This window comes from Mirounga leonina, unplaced genomic scaffold (genome assembly GCF_011800145.1).
Source record: "Mirounga leonina isolate KUSES-001 unplaced genomic scaffold, KU_Mleo_1.0 Mir_447, whole genome shotgun sequence".
Classification (NCBI taxonomy): Eukaryota; Metazoa; Chordata; class Mammalia; order Carnivora; family Phocidae; genus Mirounga; species Mirounga leonina.
In genome coordinates this window covers 6,594,628-6,622,541 of record NW_023270757.1, presented here as the reverse complement: position 1 = coordinate 6,622,541, position 27,914 = coordinate 6,594,628, and the positions used below count along the sequence as shown (strand labels likewise).

At 42.5% G+C, this 27,914-nt stretch overlaps 1 long non-coding RNA gene across 3 annotated transcripts in view; it reads right to left on the bottom strand.

Moving 5' to 3' along the window:
* Positions 1-27,914, bottom strand: part of LOC117999061 — a 133,733-nt gene that overhangs the window by 22,635 nt on the left and 83,184 nt on the right. The window contains exon 3 of one of the 3 annotated variants that reach the window (XR_004676194.1): positions 1,324-2,817. The exons of 1 other annotated variant lie outside the window; for it this stretch is intronic. This is a non-coding gene — a long non-coding RNA (uncharacterized LOC117999061). Of the gene's footprint in view, positions 1-1,323; positions 2,818-9,652; positions 12,194-27,914 lie in introns of those variants that run through there. One more of the 3 variants, XR_004676193.1, reaches the window with a different exon arrangement.

The window sequence follows — 27,914 nt, the reverse complement described above, 5'->3', positions numbered from 1 at the left end:
AGGAAAGGAAAGGAAAGGAAAGGAAAGGAAAGGAAAGGAAAGGAAAGAAAAGGAAAGGAAAGGAAAGGAAAGAGAAGCGAAGAGAAGAAAAAAAAGAAAAGAAAAACACACACAGAGAAAGAAAGAAACAAGGTCAAATTTAGATAGTTTTATCTTTTTTAAGATTAACCTAAATCTCAAGCTCTCCCTGGCTTCTAAGGACTCAACACCAGTGTTCAGGTTGTTGCCTTCATTGGTCAGTGCAGAACCTCAGACGCCACTTCTAGGTCCTGACCTACAGATCCTCAAAAACAGGGACACTACCCTGGCGGTACTGGTGGCGCTGAGGGCTCTGGAGAGCCAGACACGTGGGGATGATGCCCCACCCCCTGCAGGCCCCACAGCACCCCACTGAGCGGGGTGACCACGATGAAGACAGACGGCTGCCCTGGCCAATCAGCTGCTTCCTGATCCTCCCCAACATACTGGCCCCCTGCACTCTTCACCAGACTGGAGCAGACTCGGTCCTGCACACAGAAAGAGAGGATCCCTACTCTCGTTGGTGAGCAGATTGAGGTCCAGGGTCAAAGTGGGAGAAAAGAACTAGCTGATCTCTTCTTTGCTTGTCTGGGTTTCCTTTAAGATTTAGCAAAGCCCTCATTCCTATAGACGTGCCGGGATAGGAGTGGGGCTGAGGGAGACAAGGCAGGTCTCCAACGTCAGAGGATGGACTGAGACTTGCCTCTCCGGAGTCTGATTGCCAAAACTTGTAAGAAAATATTTGCATGTTGGATGACTTGATATATATGGAAGTAAAAATCTTCCTTGTGAAGAAGGGAGGCTAATGAAACTAGGTATTGCCTAGGCTTTTCTGTAAATGCAATTGCATCAAATAGAGAAACCATATCCCTTCTGTGTAATTATAGAGAAAACCTGGACGCTCTGCTTCAGTCTGATGGATTGGCTAATGAGTGTTCTTGCCTTTTTCTTTTTAATGTTTATCTTTCGTAAAAAAAAAAAAAAAAAAAATGGGCGCCTGGGTGGCTCAGTTGGTTAAGCGACTGCCTTCGGCTCAGGTCATGATCCTGGAGTCCCGGGATCGAGTCCCACATCGAGCTCCCTGCTCAGCGGGGAGTCTGCTTCTCCCTCTGACCCTCCTCCCTCTCGTGCTCTCTGTCTCTCATTCTCTCTGTCTCAAATAAATAAATAAAATCTTTAAAAAAAAAAAAAAACCTTAGGGTAATTTTGCCTGGCCAAATCTAGCAGTTCTTATGCATGACAAAATAAAGTCCTCCAGCTGCAGAATGCAGAGGCTAGATTTTTTATCTGTGGTGTCTGGTGACTACATAAACTATAAAAACAAAGCTAGGGTGATTTATATATGTCAGTAGAAATTTAAGATTTTTTAAGTATTCGTATACATGTACAGTATGGGCACATGAGGTATATCATTTGGGTAACAAAAAACACTCATAGCAACCTTGCCTAGTTACAAATATGATCCAGGGAGCAACTTGGCGGGGGACGGTATTTTCCCACCCCCTTCAGAAAACAACTTGTGGTCACATTACGCCCCCTGACCACAGTTTCACTCTGCCTTCGGTATGAGGAAAGAAGAGAGTAGGGGTCTTGGGGCCCTGGTGGGGTTTCACAGCTTGTGTTCTCTTACTTGGACCTTACATTTTAGTGTGCATCGGAATCATCTGAAAAATTTGTAAAAAACAAAAAAACAAACCTTGTTAAAAAAAAAAAAAGTAAATGCTCACATTTCAACTCCAGAGACTCTGAGTCTGTCAGTCTGTGTTAGGTCCTAAGAATCTGCATTTTAATAAGAACGGCCCCTCCGTGACTATGCAATATAAGGGTGATATTTTTGAAACACTGATTGGGTCTTACAACTATGGTAACTCTCTAAATACTATTGCATTTTGGGGAGCAGTTTATTAGGAAAGTGTGGAGCCCCACACTTTGGATGCATCAGGAGGCCAGGTCCCATTTGCTTAAACGCATCGCATATTACTTGAGGAAAACTATTGTTATCTTGACGATACTGTCTAGTATATATTGGAGGTGGATTATTTACTCCACCCCATCTAGCAGTCTATCTATAGTTGGAACCAAGTGACCACAAAATATTGTAGCAATTTGGAAGTTATTCCATCAACTCCTCATACGGGACCCCGGGACTAGAGCAAAATGCGTGGGGCTCATGTGGTCATACAGGTACATAACTTGTAGACACGGGGTCTTGAGCAAGAAAGGCCATCTTTCTTACAGAAAGCAACTTAGTGGGTGGTGCTTCATAAGTAGCTTAACACAAAACATACAAGAGAGCTACGCGCACACACACACACACACACACAATACGAGAGACTCTGTTTGGCACTGGGTAGTTTGGATCCATCCCAAAGTCCAACCACAGGGGGAAAAAAAAAATCCTGCCATTTCAAGGACTGCATAATAAGGTGACAAAATCTCCTCTATGAAACGTAAACTTCACTTTCTCTGCCCAGCTGGCTAATTGTTCCAATCCAGTAAATTGCAGATTTGACAAACACGTTTAGGGAAGAGGAGATGAGTAATACCAAGCTGTGCTGATCAGAAGGTTGGGACTAGGGCTTTAAATCAGTGCACAATGGAAGAAATACCTTCTATCCATTCACCCCACTAACCAAGCAACACCAGGAAAGATCATTTTCCAATTAGGCAGCAGGTTTCAGCATTGTTACCTTTGAGATCAGATTTGCTACCACTCAAAAATGCATCAGAGACAGTGTAGGGAGAGTTAAGCATTGCTCCTGGCATCTGAGGTCTTCGGAGGAGGTGAAATTAGATTAGCTGCAGGAAAATGGGAGGGTTTACATTACCAGAGGGGCTCTACCTGGCTCCAGGCTTCACAGTGAACAACGCTTTCAGCATATGGCATTACAATGGATTAGTGATCAAGTACGATTAATCCTAATAGATCGTCTTTTGAACCTCAGTGGCTTGTTAGGTGAGAAAAAAATTGTCTGTCCCCAAAGTGTCAGGTGAAACTCTCATTTGAGGTAAGACTACCATGTGGAGATGGGTCTCCATCTGGTGGCTTCCTTTTGTGAAACTCCACCAGAAGGTGTTTTAATGAGGCTTTTATAGCAGGCACCACCTGCCACTAATCTTCCCCTCTAAAAAGGTGTAATTGAGGGTTGGTTTTACAGTATGGCTCATATCCTAACCTTGGGAATTCATCAAGAAATGCAAATCTGGGTGGGATGGTGTAATCATGAAATGCCATTTTGGCTTTTGCTTTAGACTGAAGTGGTTATAGAAATTTGTGGTTGGCTAATTACAACCAGCCATATAGTAGCTTCCCCTTTCAGTTAGATTAATACGTGTGTCATCTCGGAATTAAATAACCAAGTTGATGGTGACCATATGTCTTCATTCAATTCTTTGCACATGTAAAGAGTTGCAAGACTGCTAGTGGTTCACACAATTTAAAGGTTTCATTTACACTCTTAAGGTTTAACTGGTTCAGATTCACTGCACATTTGTCCTCTTTGTAGATGCGTCCGTTCTAAGATGCATTTTTTTTCCCAATGAGACGTAAACAAGTGACAAAATCATCGAGATGTTTCTCAATATGGGACTTCAGGAATAGCGTTATTTTCTTTTATCTCTTGATTTAAAACACAGATATTTGTCACACTGTTATTCTGGCAGATTGGTTATCAATTACACTGACACTTCTACCCCAAACTTCATTTGAAATACAAAGCCCTGCAGAAGGTGGAGCACAATAGAATAACTTCGAAAAATTTTTTTTTAATTCAACAACCACGATTTGAGCCCTCAGTGTGTACCAGGAATGCTGCTATGGATGAGGAAACAATAGTAACAGTAACAACAATAATTAGGTCTCCCAGAACTTGCCCCCAAAATGGTGGGGGATCACTCTGCTTTCTCTCCTGTTCTACTCAATAATTTTGAAAGTCTTTTTTCTTTGCCGGTGTCACCTCAGAATATTATATTGAGTGACATCTTCCCAGCATATAAATCAGATCAATAAAATAGCACACATACTTAGATAAATCTCAATATTTGGGTTTTATCTATACGCCATTTCAGAAGTAAAAGGAATGCATAGCCCCTGGTTATCTTTCAATTACGATTTTCATGATAGACTATAGCAAGAAAGGTAGATGACCCCAAATATCCCATTATCCAAAACCACCTTGCAGTTTGAGTTTGGAGTGGCATTTATAAATATGAAAGGTGATTTTAAAGCAGGAGTCATAAAATGGAGTCCTGGCAGTCGAATCTGACAAGTAAATTTCTATTTGGGATTTAGTTATTATTGTTTTAGTCGGTTAGCCTGCACAAAGCTTGTGTTTTTTTTAATCAAATTTTATCCCATATGGACATGCTATGCTCTCTCATGTTTGCCAGAGGCCCCCTGACTCCCTAATCTCACACCCAACCACATTGACAAGACCCAATCCCAGTCCTAAAATAATGAGGCTCATTTTCATATGAGTCTGTGAACATTGGTTACATAACCCTAGATTCAATCCCTGAATATGTTTCCATGTATGGTGAAAACTTTGGGGATGTGGGGATGGATCGGTGAGGGAAGAGGCAGGCACCCACCCAATTAGCAGGCTCTCAGGAGCCAAGTCTGCCTCTCCATAGAGCTAAATATTTTAGAATCATTTCACTCCCACATCCGCAATGTCCTTGGTGCACAGTCATGAATCAGAAGCTCCAGGAGCAGAATAGGTGAGAGGAAAAAGACAAGAAAACATGATTTAGCCTATTTTCCACTCAGAGAAAGGTTTTATGATCAGAGTTTTAAAAGCTGGGACTATAACTTCAACTTTCAGGATGCTTTTCTCCAGGAAATTCAATTGCCATGGACATGAATCATTAGAATTCATCCTGCCGGGGGGGTTGGGGGGATGGGGAAGCACATGAATCGTTCTCTCCCATTCACAGTTAGGAGAATGAGGTCAATTATTTTTTCCTGTAGCCTTAGACAAATTAGAGAAGTTGGTTCATTCTTTCTCTAAAGTAATCCATCAGTGTTAGTTTAACACAGAGAAAATAATAGTTGGTTAAAGGCTAGACAGCCAGCTGACGCATGCTGTGACTCCTGTTGATGACTATGTCCATGCATTACGTGAAAATGTACCCAGGGTCCCCCTGCCTCAGCTTCTGCTCCTATTTTATTCATTCCACTAAACCCATAATCAGGTCCCAACCAGGGGGTTCGCATGAAGCAAGAAAATGTTGTCTTTAGTGTTTCCTTCCTCAGTGCTGCCTTTCAGCTTCCTTTATGACCTCATGATGTCCCCACGCCCCCACTGGGTGACCCTGGCAGCAGCGCCTGCCCTCTCCAGACAACTGCTCATACCCCACACCTCTCCACCCCTCTCCAGTCCAAACTCCCTGGACCGTGGCATTTTCTGGTTGATAGTTACCGGCTTTCATTAAGTTGCTTGTTGTAAAATGGCTTTTTGTGCTCTGATTTGGGGCTCTTGTGCATAATGCCCAATCCAAAGGAACTGCTGTCTTGACAAAAATCAATAGAAGCACTGCAGGCCGGAGGAGCATAATAGAAGACAGGGAGAGGTTTATGACACCCCAAATCATATGATGCTTTGCCGCTACTTAAGGCAAGTTCAGGTAAAACATTTGGTACCTTACAGGCACATGGAGTCATGTTTAAATGACTTATGGAAAGTGCATTTAATTTTGACCTGTACTATGTTAAGGATCTTTGTGAGAAAGAGACCGTTTCCCAGGTGTGTTTCCTGCTACTTTTAGAATTTTACTTTTAGGATTTGGAGGTAGTCGGAATGCAGGTATACGGGCTAAAACCTCCCGTGATGCCATATTTCTGGATCAAAGCAGGTGAATAATCTCTTCTTTGGCTCAGCTAGAAGTCAAAGAAATTTCTTTCAACTCGTCTTCCTCGCACAACATTCTTCCATGTAGCTACAGTGGGTCGTATTTTGTGTAGAATTAGCATACTCAGACATCTTGAGTTCACTACCAGTTGCCCTCCCTCACAAATTAAATCCTTGTTTCCTTCTTCAACATGCAGCTTTCCGCCTCTCTGATGCTCTCCCCAAGAGCCTTGCAGTATGCCATCCTTCCCCTGGAGATCCCACCTGTAAATTAACTTCTCCCTCTCAGACTTTCTATGTGAATACCAAAAATGATGTTGGCTCACCTTGACATTTTATTGTTGTCTGGCATTTTCCCCTATATCTTTCTCAGTATGTCACATATGTTTCTAACTGAGGCCAGGAAAGTTTTAAGAGAGAAAAGTTGGGGAGGATGGGGAAGAGGAAGAGGGGATCAGAAAGGAAACAAAAAAATCCTTATTTCTGTTTTTGGTAAATCATTTAGACAATAACCCATCTCTCTAAAACCAGACAAAAGGTGGGCAGCCAAATTTTAGGTGAATTTCTGTATAAGTATGATACAAACCCAAGACTCTGAAAGAGGTCGACCATTTGTCCCGAAAACAAGCTGGTGGCATCTGGCAGAGGGCTACAAAAGTACTTATCAGACTTATGTGTACTGAAGATTCCAGAACTAGCACTAGGGATTTTTGATTCAGCAGACCTCGGTTGAATTCCAGGAATCTCGATTTTTAACAACCACCCACAGCGACTCTGACACTGTTCTAGAGAAAGAGTATTTCAGAGTTGAAGGCTATTTCATCAAAATCTCCATTACTCTCCTTGGCCCTTTTGAGAATCCAGAGTGAGGAGTTTTCAGAGATGAATGTGTCTACAGAAAGAAAGTGCTGCCTAGAGAAACAATAAATTTTATTGCAGATTTTTTTTTAATTTAAAGGCAAGCCATCTTGGACTAGTGATGCTCCATAAATAAGACACACTTAAACATCAAACTCAAAATAAAAAGATTCCAACCTCTGAAACAGTGACTGTCCACTCACCAAAGGAACTGGAATGATTATAGGCTGCCTCGGCCAGATATATAATGTGGGTGTGAAGACTCTGCTTACAAAACCAATGTGGGAAGGCATGGAATTTCTAGGCTGAGAGCCATGTGTGTGTACATTTCCTCAATTTGCATTCTAGAGAAAACTAAAGTTTGTTTGCTGCAGGTCTCTACTGCTGCAAAACTTGTCCATTCCATGGCACCAAAGCCGATATGTGGCTCTGCCTGCCCCATACCACCCTCTTTTTCCACTCCAGCCACTTCCCTGAAGAGCTTCTGGTTTGGATAAACGGTAACCAGTTAAAGTATTACCTGAAGTTCCCAGGCTCCCTGACAACCTTGCAAAGTCTAAAATTATGAATTAGAAGTTAAATATCCTCAAATACTCACGATGTAAGAAATTTGTGGCAAAAGCCAGCTTTTGCTTCTAGAACACCCTCTTTCAGTTCTCCGAGGGTAAGAGTGATGTGTAGGGCAGTTGATGGCCTCATGCACAAAGAAATTCAAACTGGCTAAACAAAGAGCATCCAAAGCCATTGGGCAATGGTAGCATCCCCACCTTTGGCCAACAGAGCTACCTGATTCAGTCATTTGGGGCTGGGTCAACCAATACTTGAAATGCAAGGTTTCCGCCCAATATGTATTTTTATCAGGTGAGAAAAGGTTGCAGACAGACAAGAACTACTCGTACATAATATAAATTCTATTCTTTCTAATCTTTGGATCTACACATGCGTTCATTCCAGACTTTGTCTTTCATTCCTAAAGCTTGCAGACTTGATGTGATTTTAACTTTCAGCAACCCAACCTGGTGGTTACTTAGGAGAAAGAAGTTCCCTCCTTTACTTTCACCCACAAGACCTTCTATTCTGACAGTGTTTGACTTCATCCCTGATTGATCTTGAACTGGCACGAATTAAAAGGCTCTCCCAAAATGAGAAGTGCCATGAAAATAGGCACCTTTCATCTTTGGAGGCAAAGGAACTGTGTGCCACATGGTGGGGGTGGCAGTTTCTTTGATCAGCATTTCTTTGTTTGAGCCCAGAAATTGAGTGAGCCTACCAGGCCTAGTGGCATAATAGGGTAATCAGTATCCCAATGGAACCAATGCTAAGTAATGATTGGGAATTTCCATCAGAGCATCTTAATCCACGAGCATGAGTTGTCACCATGATCTCCACTAGGCCCATTAAAATGACTTCAGGTCACCTCCACTGAGCCTGCCCATTCACTCCAAAACAATTATCCTAATCCCCTTAGCAGACCCACTCCTTTAACACTTGTGAAGTGCCCTCCTATGCAGGGTGCTGACATTTTCCAACAACACTCGCCTCTTTGAAATGCCAATCAAAAGTCCTTCTTGTTAAAATACACAACCCTCTCTGCAAGTATAAACAGACCCCCGAACATCGTGACCACCACCATCATTAAAAAGCACTTACAGAACACCCACCTGGGTGTGATGCTGTGCTGCGGGGCCCAGGACGTGCAAACGCTGGGCGTGCTGACGTCAGGAACCTGTGGTTGCAGACCTGCCACGGCAGGCTTCTGGGGCTGCTTATTTAGCGTGGGCTGCGCCCTAGCGCAGACGCGGGTCTGCAGCCGACCATTGCTGGTGGCTGCGTAATGGCCCCAAGAGGATTAATTAGCTGCTCCATAGAGCAGATCTTGCCACAGGAGCATATAAGTGACAAAAGTCACCATGAAAGTTCTACCAAAATGCCATTTCCCAAACTTCAGTTACCACTCCCTAGTCCTGGACAAGTTGGTCCGGGGGGGGGGGGGGGGGTTGATTCAGAAGGGAATTTTATTGCAATTTTTGTCCTGCTACATGCGATGGCCCAGCATCATGCTGCTAGCTAGCAAACTCAGGCCCGAGGATGCAGGTTCCCCTCGAACCCCACCGCTTACCAGCTGGGTAAACTTGGGGAGGTCACGAGATGCTCTGGGCTTCGGCTTCCTCCGGTGTAAAATGGGAACCATGCCATATATCGAGGGGTCTCTCGAAGGTTAAGTAAAACAATATGTGGTGAGAATACAACGCTGAGGACTCCGTGGTTAAATCTTTGACAAGACTGTTTGCCGAGGTGGTGGGGGCTCTGAGAGGTGCAGCTTTGGGGAGGGCCTGCTGCAGAAATTAACAACCACGGGATGGGCGGGAGCTGGACGAGAAAGGGGTTCCAGCTGGAGGAAGTAACATGGGGAAAAGAGCAGACAGTCAAAGCTCACAAAAATAAGGCAGGGGTGGAAAAAAATAAAGTGCCAGGAGCAGAGGCACTTCATGGGAAAGTAAGAAAGAGAGAGGGCGACAGCATGAGGGTGCCAGAGAAGCAGGCATGGAGGACACCTGTCCCATCATCCTGTCCTGCACTCATCTCCCTGACGAGGCTCAGACACCAAGCATCCATTGTTGCCCTCACACGGTGCTTGGCAGTCTACATAATTCTTCGTGCAAAAAGCAGGGCGCTAAAGGGGTGCCTGGGTGGCTCAGTCGGTTAAGCTGCTGCCTTTGGCTCAGTTCATGATCCTGGGATCCTGGGATCAAGCCCAGCGTCAGGCTCCCTGCTCGGTGGGGAGTCTGCTTCTCCCTCTCTCGCTCTCTCTGCCTGCCACTCTGCCTACTTGTGCTCTCTATCTCTCCGTCAGATAAATAAAATCTTAAAAAAAAAAAAAAAAAAAGAAGCAGGGCGGTAAACCCCAAAGAACAACAACTGGAGAGTGAGCATGCACTCTGGCTTCACCTGAAGGATTCTAGATTTCTTGTTTGCACAATTTTAACCCCATCTTAGCTGTGTCTGTCCTCGGTGCCCAAGGAAGACATATGTTTCACATAATTTTCAAGCCAGACATATGTAAGGAGACACTGAGATGCTTCAAATCTATCTCAAACCAAATATATTCTGATGAAGATTTATATGATTTAATTTCCTTCTCCCCCCTCTGCAATATTTCTTCCCACAATACAAGTTTAATTTCTCCCCTTGACTTAAACCATGGACACAGGACAAGTAATAAAGGCACTAACAAGAAACAGGAAAATAACAAGTCTGAATAGGCAATCTTGTTTCCCAATTCAAAGATGTTTGTCTGAGGTAGTTGCCCTCGACCGTCTGAACCTCTTAAATGAGTCTTGCTTTCTTGTGAAGCGGATGGCCCAACTAAGATGCTAGCAATGTCTGCAGATGGAACGGGGTGCAATTGTCACATAGCACTGTGGCTATCATGGGGCCATCTGTATCCTCCTCAGTGTTCTGCGATCACACAATGTAAGTGCCAAAATTGTAAACGAGTGTAGTTTACTATAGCATGTCTCAATTCGTAAACCATAATACATATAGGCTCCAGCAAATAATATTTTACCTAAAGAAGAAAAGTGAAGGAAAGAGAGACAAAGCGAGCTGGAAACATCCCTCGATTTCAGACATCCCCTTACTGAAGAAGAGTGTCCAGCGAGGTTCACACAATTCTGGTTGAATACCCATACTTTTCAGCCTGCCCCATCAGAGCTAACCCATGGGACTTAGGTCTCCAGGGCAGTAAACGGAAATAGTAGTGCCTACCACAGGAGTATCAGAAAAACTGAATGAGAAAAAGTCTGTAAATATTCTGGAACCATTCTACCCATGAAAGCACCCTTTTTAATCATACGTCTTCCCACAACCTGAAAATGTCATGTGGTGGGTCTGTATGTGGGACCCCCGAATAAAAAACTCCTAGAACTCACTAGAATAGAAGCTCCAAGAGAAGAGACACTTGACTTGTCATGTTTGATACCATGTATTAAGACGTGCCCACTCATAGGAGGGAACTGATAAAAGTTTGTTGATTGCATAGCAGTGATCACTAAATGACAGGTGCACAGATAAATGTGCATATGTGTGTGTATGCATGTATGTATCTATAGTTTGTTTACTCAATATATGTCTACATATATTCATAATAAAACATTTCACCTGAGATATCACAACCCTCATTTTATATAAGGGTTTAGTAAGTGGCAATCTTGGGAATTGAACCCAGAAACTCATGCCCGGTTTGTGTTTTTTCCCCACTACAGCACAGCTACCTACCTACTGATTTTCTCTTCTTCTCCAGAGAGCAGTTCTTCCTCACCATACCCTGTTTTAGAGTCTTTATTTAATAACTTGTAATATCACCCATTTTTCCCAGGGTCTCCACGGCCCCCTTCCCAGCCCACAACAGTCTGTTCCATAGGCCAGGCCAAGGTGACCGTGCGTGGTTCTCTAACTTTGTTATCTAGCCATCTGGATGCTATAACTTCTAGGAACTGGTTACTAGGCATTCTTCGAGTCCTTCATTTAGTTGATTTTTTTTTTTTTTAAATCAGATACTCTTGGCCTCAATGCCCACAGGGTTAAGTCCCCCAAAGGAAGCCCCAAGCTGGTTTATCCTGCATGACAAAGACTTTGGGCCCACACATGCGCCAACCGCTGACAAACCCCACACCACAGCTGTGCCGCTGGGGGTGACAGGACATAGGCAAACACTTCCAGATCGAGCTGCTGAAATGGGGCCTCGCAAGTCTTTGACAGTGTTAATTACTGAATCCTCCTGGCCTGCCAGCCAGGCTTCTCCACGGAAGGCCCCCGCCATGTGGAACTTGCTCCCGGTGGCACTCCCTCTGAGCCCACATTTGGCAGCAAGCAGGCGACATTTTAAAAGATGTTTTTATTTGCTTCAGCATTTGGTTCCTTTCCCTGCCCCTCCCCCCTTCACTCTGACACTTTGGGCCTGAAATATGTTTTCCTGCAGTTGGGGCAGAGTTCCACCAGGTTCCTGAATCCTGCGTTTAAGGAGACAGTTGCTGGAAGGGAGCCCCCAACTGGAAGCACCGACCTGGGTTTTTTATTCGGGGTCCCGCACATGGACCTACCACATGATATGGTGCAGGTCAAGGCGTGGGACGGGCCCTTGGCCTCCGAAGTCTCTGGCGGTAGTTCTGGAGGCCCAGGACACAGTATGTGTGTTCCACGTTCGTACATTAGATTTCACTGTCCTTTCACAGTTCATACAAGAGGGAGTGTCGGTGGGGACAAGAGTGTTTTTGTGAAGAGCTTCCTGCAAAAAAAGATTCCACATCACTTTTCTGCCTGATTTAACTCCATCCTTCAGGAACAGGAATTTAGCCAGCCATGCTATAAAACATTGCGAATCACAATCACAAGGCCCATAACATGCCATTCATTAAGATGACTCTTTTGGCTTCCACTGTGGGTGTCCTCTTGCTCCACCATAAGACCTAAGGGAATAAAAAAAGAGCCAAGCCACTAAAATAGCTACAATAGAAAGATCTGTGGTCATAGGGCCAATGCCAACACCAAAGGCATGTACCAACCGAAATGCAGATGTGTGATTTGGCAATGTGACATGGCACGTGGGCCTTTCAGAGTCAGTGAACCAAATAGGATGATGAGGGTTTTCATCTTCCAGAACTTATGCCCATAAATTCTAATTGCTAGATTGAATTCTCTTTCTTTGGAAGATTAGCTGTAACCAGTTACTATGGGCTCCTGCAGAGAGGACACATTATTCTTTTTCTTCCTTTTGGGCCATACAATTTTGAGATGGAGCTAATAGACAGGTACATGTCAGGACACAAACAGAATCCAGTGCTTTTTGCTAATTCATTGGAAATGTGACTGCTGGGGGTGATCCCCCAACCAGCAAGTGGAAAGAAAGCCATTTTTTTTAAGGACGCTGATTTAAGTTTCTCCACTTGAAAGAAAGAAAGAAAGAAGAAAGAAAGAAAGAAGAAAGAAAGAAAGAAGAAAGAAAGAAAGAAAAAAAAAAGAAAAAAAAAAAGAAAGAAAGAAAGAAAGAAAGAAAGAAAGAAAGAAGAAAGAAGAAAAGAAAGAAAGGAAGGAAGAAAGAAAGAAAGAAAGAAGAAAAGAAAGAAAGAAAGAGAAAGAAAGAAAGAAAGAGAGAGAGAGAAAGAAAGAAAGAAAAAGAGATCCCAGCTAACCTACTACTTTAAACTTTGTATTTTCTACCACTTACTTTCCCCAAGAAATACAACCCTCCCCCTAAAGTTCAATATTAGGGATTGAGTTGTGTCCAACCAAGATTCATATGGTGAAGTCCTAACCCCCAATACTCAGCATGTGACTTTATTTGGAAACAGGGTTTTTTAGATGTAATTAAATTGAGGTCACACTGGAGTAAAAGAAGCCCCTAAGCCAATAGGCTTGATGTCCTTATAGAAAGGGGAACTTGGAACCATGAGAGACTATGAACTCTGAGAAACAAACTGAGGGTTTTAGAGGGGAGGGGGTGGGGGGATGGGTTAGCCCAGTGATGGGTATTAAGGAGGGCACATACTTCATGGAGCACTGGGTGTTACACGAAAACAATGAAGTGTGGATCACCACCTCAAAAACTAATGATGTATTGTAAGGTGACTAACATAATAAAATGAAATTTAAAAAATAAATAAAAATAAAAAATAAAAATAAAAAAAGAGAAAGGGGAACTTCGGACATAGAGACACTCATACAGGGAGAACTTCATGTGAGGATGAAGGCAGAGATCAAGGTGATGCTCCATAAGCCAAGGAATATGAAACACTCAGCAAGCCACCGGACACTAAGGGGAGAGTCAGGGAGCAGATTCTCTCTCTCAGCCCTTGGAAGGAACCAACCCTTCCAACATCTCAATCTTGGACTTCTGGCCTCCTGAAGGTGAGACAAGAAATTTCTGTTGTCTAAGCCATTCAGGTTGTGGTGCTCTGTTACGGCAGCTACAGTAAACAAATAAATTCAGCAATTGCTTTTTTTTTTTTTTTTTTTTGCGTATGTGTTCTCCTCAACATTAAAATTCAAAAGTACAATTCTCTTTGCCATTTTTCTAGGGAAGTTTTAGACAAAGACACCTGCCTTAAAAGTTGAAATGAATGGCAGGAATGAGGAAACCATACTACATTTTTTCAGGCCAATAAACTTTCTGTAGGTTTATCCCCAAGCTCTGCATTTACCACACCTTCTTTATTTATTTTTAAAGATTTTATTTATTTATTTATTTGAGAGACAGAGAGCACGGGGAGGAGGGGAAGGGCAGAGGGAGAAGGGGAAGCAGGCTCCCCGTTGAGCAGGGAGCCCCATACGGGGCTCAATTTCAGGACTCTGGAATCATGACCTGAGCCAAAGGCAGATGCTCAACCGACTGAGCCACCCAGGCGTCCCTACCACACCTTCTTTAATGTCCTTCTGAGGAAAGGAGAGATGGAAATGTTGAAGAGCAGATTCCCTAGGAACAAAGCATTGTGATGAAGAGGTGTATGGAACACTGGGGCTTGGTCTCAGAAACGACACCTGTAAGGAGTTGAAGGTGCAAGACCCGGTAGAGTTGGTGAACTGTAGTGTGGGGGCAACAAGGAATGAGATGATGAGTATCAGTTGTAGCTTAAGACCAGATGCGATGGTGGGAACTATAGATTATTTCATGAATTTCCTATAATTTTTCTCAGGAAAAGCAGCCAACCAACCAAAATACAGAGGGGGGCCGTTCCCAGATGGGGTAAAATTTCTATACGTACCCAAGAGGTGCAAGGAATGGGCTGCCACTGAGTTGTCATTCAGGCTCCTCTTCAGGATGGAGTCACTCACTCCCTCAGATGCTGGGAGTGATGGCTAGAGTCCTAGAGCTGAGTCTTCCCTCAGCATTGCCCTCAGTGGTAGGATGCACCCCATCTAGGGGACAGCCCACATCCAGGGAGTACAAAGTAAGCAGGTGGCCCTCACAACAAAGTTTAATGTTACCTTTGCTGTGTCCTGTGGTGGAAACATTCCCTCTCTGGGGTTCAAGACTTCTAGACCTGCAACACTCACAATTACAGAGCCAGAAAGCTTAAAATCTCTAAGTGGATCTGTGGGAACAATCCGGGCCCATTCTAATACTACTTTAAGTTCCTGAGCCCAGGTATTCTGTCTATTAGGACATAATAGCATATAAGGGTCATTGATTTAGAGTGTTTCTTGATCCTAGACGATGGAGCAGTGTCCTTGCTGAAGCCTCTCCAAGCTGGAACCTCAGCTGCTCTTTGAGAATGCAATTCCTCTGATCCACCAGGCCAGCAGCTTCTGGATGGTGCAGGAAGGGTTATGATTAGCAAATCCATGGTCACGGTGATCTGTCCCTTGGTCCATACAGGATCCTGTACTGTACACGATTCTGTGTTGGTGGTTCAAATGCCCCTCAGATGTGGAGCAGGGAAATCATACCATGCTCACCATGTGTTGATTCTAGTCAAGGTAAATTGCTCCTTCTTTTAAGGTTGAAAGAGTCCAGCGGAATCAACTTGCCACGTACTGGCTGGGTGATCTCCTTAGGGATGTTGCCACACTGGGGACTCGGTGTTGGTCTGTCACGAGCAGGTTGGATATTCAGTAGCAGCAGTAGCTACACTTTGGTAAGTTGGAGGCTATCGCATTAGTTAAGTCTATGCTGTACACGAACCAAAAGAACAAGTACCGCATTGCCTGATGACTCGGGCCCAATCCCAGGTACACCACCTCCATCTTACAGGAGACTGCTATCTGGTTTGTCTGACCTTATAACTTGGCACATCAGACAGAACCCAAACCATAATGGGAAGTTCTGCTCACAAGATCACTTCATATCCAGAGCAGGAGCATGCCAGGAGCTATGTTTCAAATGGTCTATAATTTTCTGGTGCAGATGGTATATCTTTGTTCCAGAAACATATGGGTCTCCACTGTGGTTCTCCTACAGTGGCTTGCCATAAATTTCATAAAGCATCTGCTTCCACCACAATATCCCTATTGTTATACCATACACTCTATATAGTGCCATAGAATCTGCCAGGTCTTACGGACCAAGCAACAGGGTTTCCTGCATTGTCCTGGACCTGGAACAGAGCTTCCTGCTAAAAGCTGTCAGCCTCCCATGCCATTTGTTAAATGGTTTGGAGCAGTTTTCCCTGGAATACACTGCTTCCCCAAACCAAAGAGGCCTACCAGACACTGTCTCCTTCTAAGCGGTGAAAGATGCAAGAGGCAACAATTCCTCTTTTATTTTCAGGGGAATGCTCCCGCATGCTACACTGATGCCTAAAACTTTACTGATATGGCTGGCTCCAGAATCTTTATAGGGTTTGTCTCTTACCCCTGGAGCAAATGTGCCTTACCAAAATGTCGATCATACTTGCTGCTTTTTGCTCATCTGACTCAATTAATATTAGGCCTTTGATATTGTGATGTTCTGCAGAATGTCCAGACAGTCCATGTCCCTTTGGGCTCATTATGATGGAAGGTGGGGGGAGATTAACACAGCCCTGGGGCAAGACCGCATATGCATCCTTTTGCCTGTTCCATGTGAAGGCACACTGCTGCTCACCCTCCTTCCTGATGGGGGTCAAAACAAATGTATTCATCTGCTCAGTGGCTGCAGACCACGTCCTAAGTCTGTGTTATTCTGTGCTTGCAAAGATACCTCATCTGACAGAGAGCTACAACTGATCGAGTGTTCAGTATGCCATAGTCAATCTCCAGGATACGTATGAATTTCTCAGTGCAAGACTGATGAATTAAGCGGGGATATGATGTGGACCACCATTTTGCCTACTTTAGTTTTCTATGGGTATACTGCTTTCCTCCATTCCACCAAGAGGCAATATTATTTTTTATTTCCTATATTTGCTGGAGGAGAGGGGCACTTTCAACTTAGACCCTGTGTCCACAGTACTTGAAATATCTGGGCACTCCGTTTTTCCTAGTGTTTGGATTCTCCAAGCCTGTGTCTTAGACCCTTTTGGGGGAAGAAGTAGGGAATTTTTACAAACTTTGTGGAGTTGTAAGGTCCTTCTTCTTGGAAACCTGGCATATCCTCCGGTATGTGCGTTCTGAGTTTGAAAGCTAACTCGATTCGGGAGGCTGGGCCAGGGATAATCATTTTCCACTGGGGGGTTGCCCACAGCCTCTGATATATTGTTCGCATAGATATGGAGTGATATCCTTGGCAATACCCATCTATCTTCCCCCTCGGTTCTATTAAACACCTCCATAGTTTTATACAGCTCCGGCACTTGACATTTCCCCATTGACCATTTTGTCATTGTATCAGTACCTCTATTGCATTGCTACCTAGTCTCTACCATTTTGGGGATTTTACTGTCTGCGTCGCTCTCAGGGAGTCCTGTAGCAGTATCTCCTATGGTCATTCCTTGCCTTCAGAGTTTCAGATGCACCTTCTACTGGTGCATTGCTCATCTTTCGGTCACTGGCGTATACCCCACTATCCCATGGACTCTTCCAAAGAAGAGTCAGATGGAATGCTTGCTGTCTTATCCAGCACTTCACTTAGCAAGCCCACATCTGTCAGCCACTTCCCGGTCTGCCATGGAGTCCTACTTCATTTAGTGTGAGCCTTCCTTTCACTGAGCCTTCAGCAGGATCATTGCCAGGATATGAAACACTGTGTCGCTGAAAGTTGCTGGCATACTGACGCCCTCTCCAGTGTCCAACTTTATGTCCCCACCCCATGATCGCAGCGCCCTGAGGATCCGGTTTTGACTTGGTCCCAGCAGTTATTTTGTGATATGGTCTCTTTCCTCCATCAGGCTCAGCACTTTCGTGCTTGGGTTATGTAGTGACGTAACAGTATTATTTTGGTGGCCAGTGGGCAAGTGGGGCTAGGTCCTGAGAGGAATTTATATTGTCTTGCAAGACTCAGGTCACTGCATCATCTTTACACAAAATTACAGACAAAATGGACCGCTCTGAAGAGGGTTCAGGGTAACCTAGGAATTCAGGATTTTAAATTCGCTGATCCAGATTTCCCTCTCAAATTGTGAAATCTCACTCTGTGAATCAGGGACCTGACCTTGGAGGAGCAGACTTGCTGGGGTTGAGCATTCAACCTTCTCTGGATCTCTGATAGCCTTTTAATAAATTTCCATGCCTCAGTTTCAGCTTTTTCTGCTTCTAGTTGAATGAGTGTCTTTTACTATGCTCTCAATGGGGCCCTCTAAATTTCATACCTTACCTTAACCTGGTGATTAGTTACCCTTAAAACTTATTGTTTTCCTCCAAAGTATCAATGGCCTCTAGAAAGAACCATCTGATTTCATAGTCCTTATGATAAGTATTTCCCCAAAACTATTCAAATACTTAAAATATTGCACTGACCAGGCATTTCCTTTTACTGGTATCCCATCTGAATTTACCACTGGTAAAAGTTTTAACAACTGCATAGCTACCACAGACTGAGCTTATCAATAATCCACTGTCTTAGTCTGCTCAGGCTGCCATAACAAAATACCATTGACTGGGTAGCTTAAACAACAAGTAAAAATTTTTATTTTCTTACGGTTCTGGAGGCTAGCAACCTGAGATCAGAGTCAAGTTCTAGTGAGAATTCTCTTTCTGGCTTGCAGATGGCCACTTTCTTGATCTGTCCCTTCATGGTAAAAAAAAAAAAAAAAAAAAGAGGGCTGTCTCTCTCTTCCTCTTCTTATAAGGCCACCAATCCTATTGGATTAAGACCCCATCCTTATGACTTGATATATCCTTAATTAGCTCCTAAAAGCCCTATCTTCAAATATAGTCGCAATAGGGTTATCGCTTTAACACATGACTTTGGGGGAGGAGGGGACACAATTCAGTCCATAGCATCTACCTACCACCAGTGATGGGATTCTGTTCAAGACACCATTCTAAGATTGGCTTTCTCAGACTATTACTGGCACTCATTGCTGGTTTCTCCAGGAACAGTCTCCAAAATGCTGAGTTTTCATCCAGGTGATTTGAACACTGTTGGGAGCAGCACCTTCGGGAGGACAGGGACCAGGGTTGAAACTGATGTAGCTGCAACGGAGTCACCAGCCGAGCCCACTGAGCCCACCGAGCACTTTGGAGCTGCAACGGTCACTCAGGAAAGTCCCAAATTTAGGCAGGGGAGATGAGCTTTGGTGTCCTTCCATGACCAGCCTTTGAGTGTGGGCTGTACCCTGAGAAGAGGTGGGTGACCTTGGGTGAGGCAGCTTTATTCAGACAAGGGCAATTCCCAGAGAGGGACCTCGCTGTCAGCCTCAGCAGCTGTCACTTCCAGAACCTGGGGTAATGAGTATGGGAGTTCTGGACGGGCGGCTCCCTGCAGCATCCACGGCCCAAGACAAAAGCCGTCGGTCAAAGATTACATGATATGGTAAGATGTAAATATGAAAAATAGAGTAGGAAGAAGGGAGCTAATGTTGCTTAATGAAATTACTGAACGTTAAACTGCTTTTTGAAAATATTTTTGCTTGGTGTGTTTATATTACACCCTAAGATATAAATAGATTCTATTACATCTATTTAGATGTAAAACGCTTATAAAACATAAGTCACATTAATTTTATATAATATGTGATAAATAGAACTGTTCTTCAAATTATTTTCTGAGAACAGAAGCTGAAAGCATTTGGAGTATTTTGTCATTACTTAATCCTTTGATTTTTAAAAAAAATAAACTTAATTTCACTGCTTTTACACTAATTCCATCTTCTTGGTGAATACAACATTAAAAATTAAAAAGTAAATCAATTGTTTTTAAGTTTCATTCATTTGTATCAATTTATTTATAAATGTTATCTGAATCAGCACACATTCCTGATTTGCATAGTCCAAAAGAGTGAAATTTACTGAAGTTGTAAATCATTGATATGGAAGAGAATTTTGCCATGACAACTTAAAAAATATCTTGAACCCTCAAAGAGTGCTTCAGAAATCCTTCTCAGAAACTACAAAATCTTTCTCCTATTTGGGTGTGACAACTTGAAAGTACTGTATTTAATTCCAAGATATTTAGAAAAACCTCAGCCTTAAGCATGACTTTACACTTGGGTGGAAATGTTTATGTATCATAATTCAAACACCTTTCATTACATATACATATCTATTTAGAATTCACTTATAGACCAGTGGAAGAGACAGAGAATGAACAATGGTAATACAGAAAGTTAATATAAGAAATAAATAGCAATCATTTCTCATTGCGGGAGGAAGGGACATTTTCATTCTTACTTTAAAAATGGGCCAAACTTATGTTTCTGAAATTCCACATATGAGTAACAAGCTGAGGGTTGCTGGAGGGTACGGGGGGGGGGGGGCTGGGGTAACTGGGTGATGGTCATTAAGGAGAGCACTTGACGTAATGAGCACTGGGTGTTGTATGTAACTGATGAATCACTAAATTCTACTCTTGAAACTAATAATACACTAACTAAATCAAATTTAAATAAATTTTTTAAAAATCGGCCAAATTTTCAAATGTCACCCTAAAAAGATTTCATCTGTAGTTCCCAGACTATTTAATATGATTTAAAACCTCTTTTCTAGAGATCTACACTTGTCAGTAAAGAGAAGTACTTCAACTATTCTTTTTTTTTTTAAAAAAGATTTTACTTATTCACTTAAGAGAGAGAATGAGAGAGAGAGAGCACATGAGAGGGGGGAGGGTCAGAGGGAGAAGCAGACTCCCCGCTGAGCAGGGAGCCCGATGTGGGACTCGATCCCGGGACTCGAGGATCATGACCGGAGCTGAAGGCAGTCGCCCAACCAACTGAGCCACCCAGGCGCCCTCAACTATTCTTTTACTTGGTTGTGGCAACTGCAAGATGCTCTTTGAGTAGGGTGTTCTGCTTTTGCCCAAATGCAAGTGTGAGAGTTATACAGTCCATCATAAATAGACCTACTGCTTACTGCTGACTCATATAAAATGACTGGGACCTTTACCAGTAGCTTTGATTATACATATTAATCATTCCAAAATGGATCTTTGTGGGGAGAACACTTTTGTTCTAAGAAATCCTATTATATAAAAGAATTTCACTGACATAAAGAATAAGATATTCCCTAACAAAAATTATGCTGGCAATTCAAACTCCAGTGCCAACATCCACGATAATTCCTTAACCAAAACTAATTTGTCATATGAATCTCTTGCATATTTTTCCTAAAGCTGTTTCCATTTATTATCCCATATTCCCACATTGTTCTAATAAAGTTAGAAGGACAGGTTCTGGCTTTAGACACTTTCTCTTTTCATTTCAGATCTTTTTTTTCATTCACATTCCCATATCTGAACTTGTAGCCCAAACTTTTTTTCTGAGTTCCTGATCTGTATATCCAGCTACCACTGACTATGATCTAGACTCTTCCTTTTATCCTCTCAATCAGACAAACTTTTAACACCTATCACCCCCTTTAGGAATAGCTTTAACATCCATTCTCTACTTCTACCCTCTCCGCTTCTGCCTTAGCTTAGCTTCTCAGCAATCTCTTGCTTGGATTATTATGATGGTTTCCTAATTATTCTGTCCACCTAAAGTTTTAGTCCCTACTCGCCTATTCTGTACATTATTTTGATGTGATATTACTAAAAAACAAACCTAATCAGGTCATTCTTTTGGTAGAAAACTCTACTATAACTCCATTGTCTATAAGAAATGGTATAAGGTCCTTAGCACCGCAGAAAAGACTCACCATCACTGGCCTTGGTTTTGCTTCAATCCATAGCATCTGGCCCCTCTCTGGAGTGGCACTGTCATATATGAACATCTTATCATTCTCCAGCTTCACACACTGCTCAGGTCATGGGCCTATTGTCCTTGTCCAAAATTATCATCTGTGTCTCAATTTGGTAGAGTTCTTCCCATAATTGCAATTTTATTTCTTACATCTTCTTATAAAGTTTGCCTGACCTTCCCATTTTCAGAAGGGTAACCATGTAAATTTATTTTTTTTATTTTATTTGTTCATTTATTTATTTATTTTGGGGGGGCAAAACTGGGATACTCTGGAGAGTATAAGAAGGTGAAACTGATACTAAACTCCAAAGGATGTTCAGGGCAAGAGTTACAGCCAGGACTGTCCTGGGCAAACTGAAATATAGGATCCCTTTTCTATGAGCAGAGTTGATTGTTCTCTTTTCTTTGTACTTTGTTCCCTTGTGTCAACCACTACCCTCATGCTTATTACACTATATTGAAATTATTTATTTATATGTCTTTCTCACCTACCAGGCCTATAGGTTAAACACTAGGTTAAACACTAGGCTTTGTTCATCTTTGTATACATGACAATTAATACAGAGAATCTGATCATCAGGGGAGACATGTAATAGGAGCTCTGTCATTGGATTACACAAACAAGCACCAGTTTATTAAAGCTAGTTTGCCAGAGCCATATATCTTCCTTAACTTTAGATCCCTGTGAAACCAGTCTGAAGGCAAGACGTCCCATGTGATCCCCTCGGGATAATTCTTGGAACCCAGATTTTTGAGACAGTGTGAGCAGCGAGGGGCAGGAAGATGTAGACATGTCTGACAAACAACATAAAGGGCTAGGTAGTGCCCAGAAACTACAGACTAAATGGAAGCCAGATGCAGATAAATTAAGAGTTGAGGACATCCCAGTATAGAAAGAAGGTTAAAGTAAAATAGAGGGTCAGAAACCAGAAGGAGTCAAAACAGCCAACATATGACACTTAACGATGAAGAATCCTACAATTTGGGCTGATTTAACCTTGGCCAAGCTTCCAGGTAGAGTTTGGTGTATGGAGCCAGTGATGAGGGAGGCCCTGAAAGAAGTAGACTTAGCATCAACTAATATAGATGATAGATAGATAGATAGATAGATAGATAGATAGATAGATAGATAGATGATAGATAGATAAATAGATAGATCTACTTATAGATCTTTAAATATATATATAATCTCACAGGTTCATCCTTTAGGAAGGTCCATGCATAAGCATGTAAGCACATGTACAAATTCTAGTATACATCTGCCTGTGTGTTTATCAAGTTACATGATATATATAAGCAACAAGTCATTTTCATTTTAACTATGTGTTTAATTTCTACAGAATTTTGGTTTTCTTAAATACACAATTTTAAAATTCCCTTATTATTAGAAATTAGCTAAGCCCAAGACATTGCATGTTCTGATGAAATAAAAGTTTCTTAATAAGTAACAGAATATTATTTTGATTACTCAAAGTTTTATTGCTCAAGTTAAATATCCCTTCCTCAGAGAGGCCTTCTCAAACCTTCACTTAAATCATCCCAGCTGGGCACAAAATATGCCCAATATAAAAATATTCTAGTCTGTAGCATTTACATTTTATTTCAAATTAGATACATTTCAACTCTATTTCCTCACCCATCTGCAGGGAGGCAGGAAATCTGAAGAGAGCGAGGGCGGTGATGCCCTTGATAATACTGACTCTCTTCAATAAATTATTTCCATTGTATCAGATCCTTTTTCTTTCTTTCTTTTTTTTTTTTTTTGGTAGTGATTCATTCTCCGAGAAACATTAGTTAGTAACTTCTCCCTTGGTGTTTTGCCTCTTTGAAGCTTTGTCTGACTATCAGTTCTCCACCAAAGTTGTTTTCTTTGTTATCAGTAAAGCCACCATCTGCTTGAGAAGGAGGGTCCTTTAATGGGACTTGAAATGCTAACAGTGCTGCCTGAGGCAAAAGTCTGAAGTTAGAATTTGGCCCACAACCATCTTTGCTTTCAACACCAATTCAGCCTCCTCCCCTGGGCACCCAGCATCCTCTTGGGTTCTCTGTTCATAGACCTCCCTGGTAGCACTCGCTTTCCAGACAGCATCCATCCCCTTCTGTCAAAATCTTTCCCATGTCCCGTTCCAGCTCAGGCAACTGTCTTCTGGAAATCACCGTGGTGAACAAACCCATGCTAAAGTGTTGCTAATATATTCCTGAATTGACAAAATTTTCCAACCAAGGAAAAGGGATGAATCTCCGTGGTGCAATATCTGGCCAGAAAATAATACATTTGGTAATTAAACAATTCTATTGCCCCCCAATCTCACCCCACCCCCAAAAAACATACCACATTGGTTACTGCCAGTTCTGCCTGGGTATGACTTGGGCTAGGGTGAGGTCAATATTTGGTTTTAATTTTCATCAGTTGCAGCTTTGTGACTCTGTCTTAATCCTGCCTGCTCTTTGTCAATAAAACACACTTAAATAGATATGATGACTGCAAACCTAACTTCAGAGAGGCAATTTGGAAACACATGACCGTTCAAAATAGGTGGCAACCACAGAGAAAAAGCCTTGAGAGTTAGAGAGGAGAGCTTTCTCTGCCTAGAAGATATATTGCTTTCACCCCAATCCAGGTTGGTCTGTAAAAACCTTCCCCAGGCAGCTGCAGCAGGCATTTTGTAAATGACATTATATAGGAGGCATTTTGTAGAGGGCATTTTGCAGTGCACATTAGCGAAATGTATTTCCGTACTTCCGTGAATTTGTGAATTAGCAGATCGCCTAATGACAGCCATAGCAATAGAACTACAATTAATGAGCAATTCTAAATGAGGGAAAAGAGGCTCTGTACTTTAAGAAATTGCAACTACAATATAAGAACTTTCTTTAATACAGAGAAATCATCAAACCAACTTGAATAAAGATGGAGCAAAGTAGAAAATGAATCAGATCAACACACACTGCTGGACCAGCCGGACAAAAAACAAGTAGTATTATAACAGATTATGATTTCCTAGAGAGGAGAGAGTAGTGGTTACAAGCCGACCCACACTCTGCAATTTTACCTATATTTGACATATATTTACGCTTATGTTAACTCATGGTATACGTTATAGAATTTACTTCCTTGTATCTATTCCCATAATCTTTTTGTTCTTGTATTATTAGAGTTACAAGTAAGACGTTTTATTCAAATAAAGAATTTTGAACTGGAATTAAGATTTTACTGGATTCCAGTGCTTAAAGCATTTTAATGGCTTCCAGTGTCCCTTAGAATAAAATCCAATCTTACTCTATAGCCTACAAAGTCTATAGCATCTGGCTCTAGTCTCCTCCTTAGCCTCAAGGCAGTCACTCCTCACCTTGATCAGGACTCTCCAACCATCCTTATCTTTCGTTTTTTTCTTCTAAAGATTTTATTTATTTATTTGTCAGAGAGAGAAAGCACAAGCAGGGGGAACGGCAGGCAGAGGGAGAAGCAGGCTCCCCGCTGAGCAAGGAGTCCGATGGGGGACTCGATCCCAGGACCCTGGGATCATGACCTGAGCCGAAGGCAGATGCTTAACCCACTAAGCCACCCAGACATCCCCATCCTTGTCTTTCTTGAATGTCCTAACCCAAAACTCCTTCTTGCTTTCAAGTCCTACTTTCTGCCATCTACTCCGGCAGCAGAGAATTCTTCTGTGCGCTGGTAGCATGGCTGGCTCCTTCTAAAACTTAATGTCACAATTTAAATACAACCTCCTTGGAGAGACCTTCCCAAATCTCCATATTTAAACTGATTTCATCTTTGTTCTCCCACAGTACTCTCAGGCCCACTGTAATCTATCTTCTGATAGGTTACAATCCTTTCCTTTATACCACTTAGCACAAAATACGCTTTTTTTTTTCCTGATTATTTTTTGTTTAATATGTGTTGTTACCTGCCTATCCCACTCTGCTGAAAGCTACAGAAGTGCAGGGGCCATGTCTGCCCTGTTCACAGCTCTCTGTCCCGCACCACTTGTTTTGGCTGGGGTGGGTTCCGAAGAGATACACTCGAAGTAGACCTTAAGTGCCAATTCTTAATTGGGAGGGCCTGTGCGAGGACAGGAGGACTGAGAGAAAAAGAAAGTGAAGTAAAAAAAAATAGGAGAAACAAGTCTAAGATCATGGTCCGGGCTCTCTATTACCAAGCTGTTTGTGTAGCTTCACAAGACACACAGTCGTTCCCTAGCCATGAAGGACATTTCCAGATGGAGCCAAACACAATCAGTGTGCCTTGGAATGGCGGATTGGAGGGAGGAAGGGAAAGCATTTATAGCCTGTCTTTTTTCTCTCATTGATCAGGTTCTCCAAGAGGCAGTTAACCACCCAACTTCTTATACTGCCACCTTTGCACTCCTGGGTAGCCACTAGGACTCTGGCCTGCACGCCCTGTGTTGTGCTGATGGGTGGGAGCAGGAAGAAGAGTCTGTGCGGGTCTGGTCAGCTCAAGCCTGGGTTCCAGTTCTGTGTGGCTTCTACTGCAAGGCATGGCACCAGTGGTGCCAGAGCTCAATGCTACTGTGACAGAGCCGAGTGACCACCACGACCACCATGGCAACGCCTGTGGCAGCAAGAACTTTCCATGACCGAGCGGCCAGGGGCACAAGCAAGAGACACAGGAGGCCACGGAAATTGGAAGAAGTACACAAATCAGACCTGATTTGCTGCTCAATCTCTGTTCGTTGAATGAATCATGGAAAGATGGATAAATTTAATGCTGGTGGTAGACCACCTTAGTAAGCAGATCCACCTAGAGCCTGAAGAGTCTGAACACTCCTTGTTTAGAAAGAAACCATTCCTGATAATATGTTTTAAAACATCCTATATTACTTACCACCTCCAGATCTTCAATAGGACAGTCTATTCAATATACCCCAGTTCAGCCCTTTATTTTCCACTCAATGTACCGACACTCTCGTCTTCCTCTCAATACACGTGTGGTCCTGCACTCATTCTCCATCGGTTACATCAGCATCTGCTTTGGTTTGCTCCATCTTTCTATATCTCAACAGATCAACTAGCATCTATTTCTTGGGTGTGTAGTGTGGACAGGCAGCAGAGAAGGAGCGGTTGACTAGGAGTTAGGGGAGCTGGAGTAGAATCTTGTCTCAGCTCTAATTTAATGCAAGGTGGTTGTAAGGCAGGCTCAGCCAGTGGGCATCCTATCATCGGATCAGTGGGAAAGGGAGGGAATCTGGGAATAAGTAGCCTTGAGGATGGGGTACTAATTTGGCTGATGCTCAAAATGGATAGCCATCAACTCGAATTATAAGATCCAAATGACATGAAAGTTTAGAGTTCAAATTGAGTTACCATTGATATCTAAATGTGGTTTCTACAGTGGGTGGAGAACTGAAGCTCATGGCAGGGGAGGGCAGTTTTACAGTTGACATATTTGTTATTTGGTTTGGTTTAGAAGAGGATATAAGCCCTAAAGCTTGGAGAATATGGAACTGATACCAGCTGTCAAATAGAAGAGCCCAGCAGAGAGAAGAGTTTATTGAGCACCTACTATGTGCTAGGCTACATACATACTACTTTAATTAAATTGATCCTCACTAAAACTTTATCATTTTTTTTCATCATGATAAGTGTACTTTTTAATCCCCATCCCCTATTTCCTCCATTCCCCACACCTACCTCTCCTCTGGTAACTATCGGTTTGTTCTGTATAGTTAAGAGTCTGTTTCTTGGGCGCTTGGGTGGCTCAGTCGTTAAGCGTCTGCCTTTGGCTCAGGTCATGATCCTGGAGTCCCGGGATCAAGTCCCACATCGGGCTCCCTGCTCGGCAGGAAGCCTGCTTCTCCCTCTCCCACTCCCCCTGCTTGTGTTCCTGCTCTCGCTGTCTCTCTGTCAAATAAATAAATAAAATCTTAAAAAAAAAAAAAAGTCTGTTTCTTGATTTGTCTCACTCTCTCTCTTTTTTTTTTTCCTTTGTTCATTTGTTTTGTTTCTTAAATTCTACATATGACTGAGATCATAATGGTATTTGTCTTTCCCTGACTGGCTTTTTCACTTAGCATTATACTCTCTAGCTCCATCTATGTTGTTGCAAATGGCAAGATTTCATCATTTTTATGGCTGAGTAATATTCTTGTATATCTCTACCAAATTTTCTTTATCCATTCATCCACTGATGGACAGTTGAGCTGCTTCCATATCTTGGCTATTGTAAATAATGCTGCTATAAACATAGGGAGGGGTACATGTATCCCTTTGAATTAGTGTCCTTATATTTTGGGGGTGAATAACCAAGAGTGCAATTACTGGATCATAGAGTAGTTCTATTTTTATAAAAGTTTGAAGAACTTCCATACTCTTTTCCACAGTGGTTTGCAATCCCACCGACCATACAAGAGGGTCCCCCGTCTCCACATCGTCACCAAAACTTTCTGTGGACTTTTTATCATTCCTGTTTTGGAGA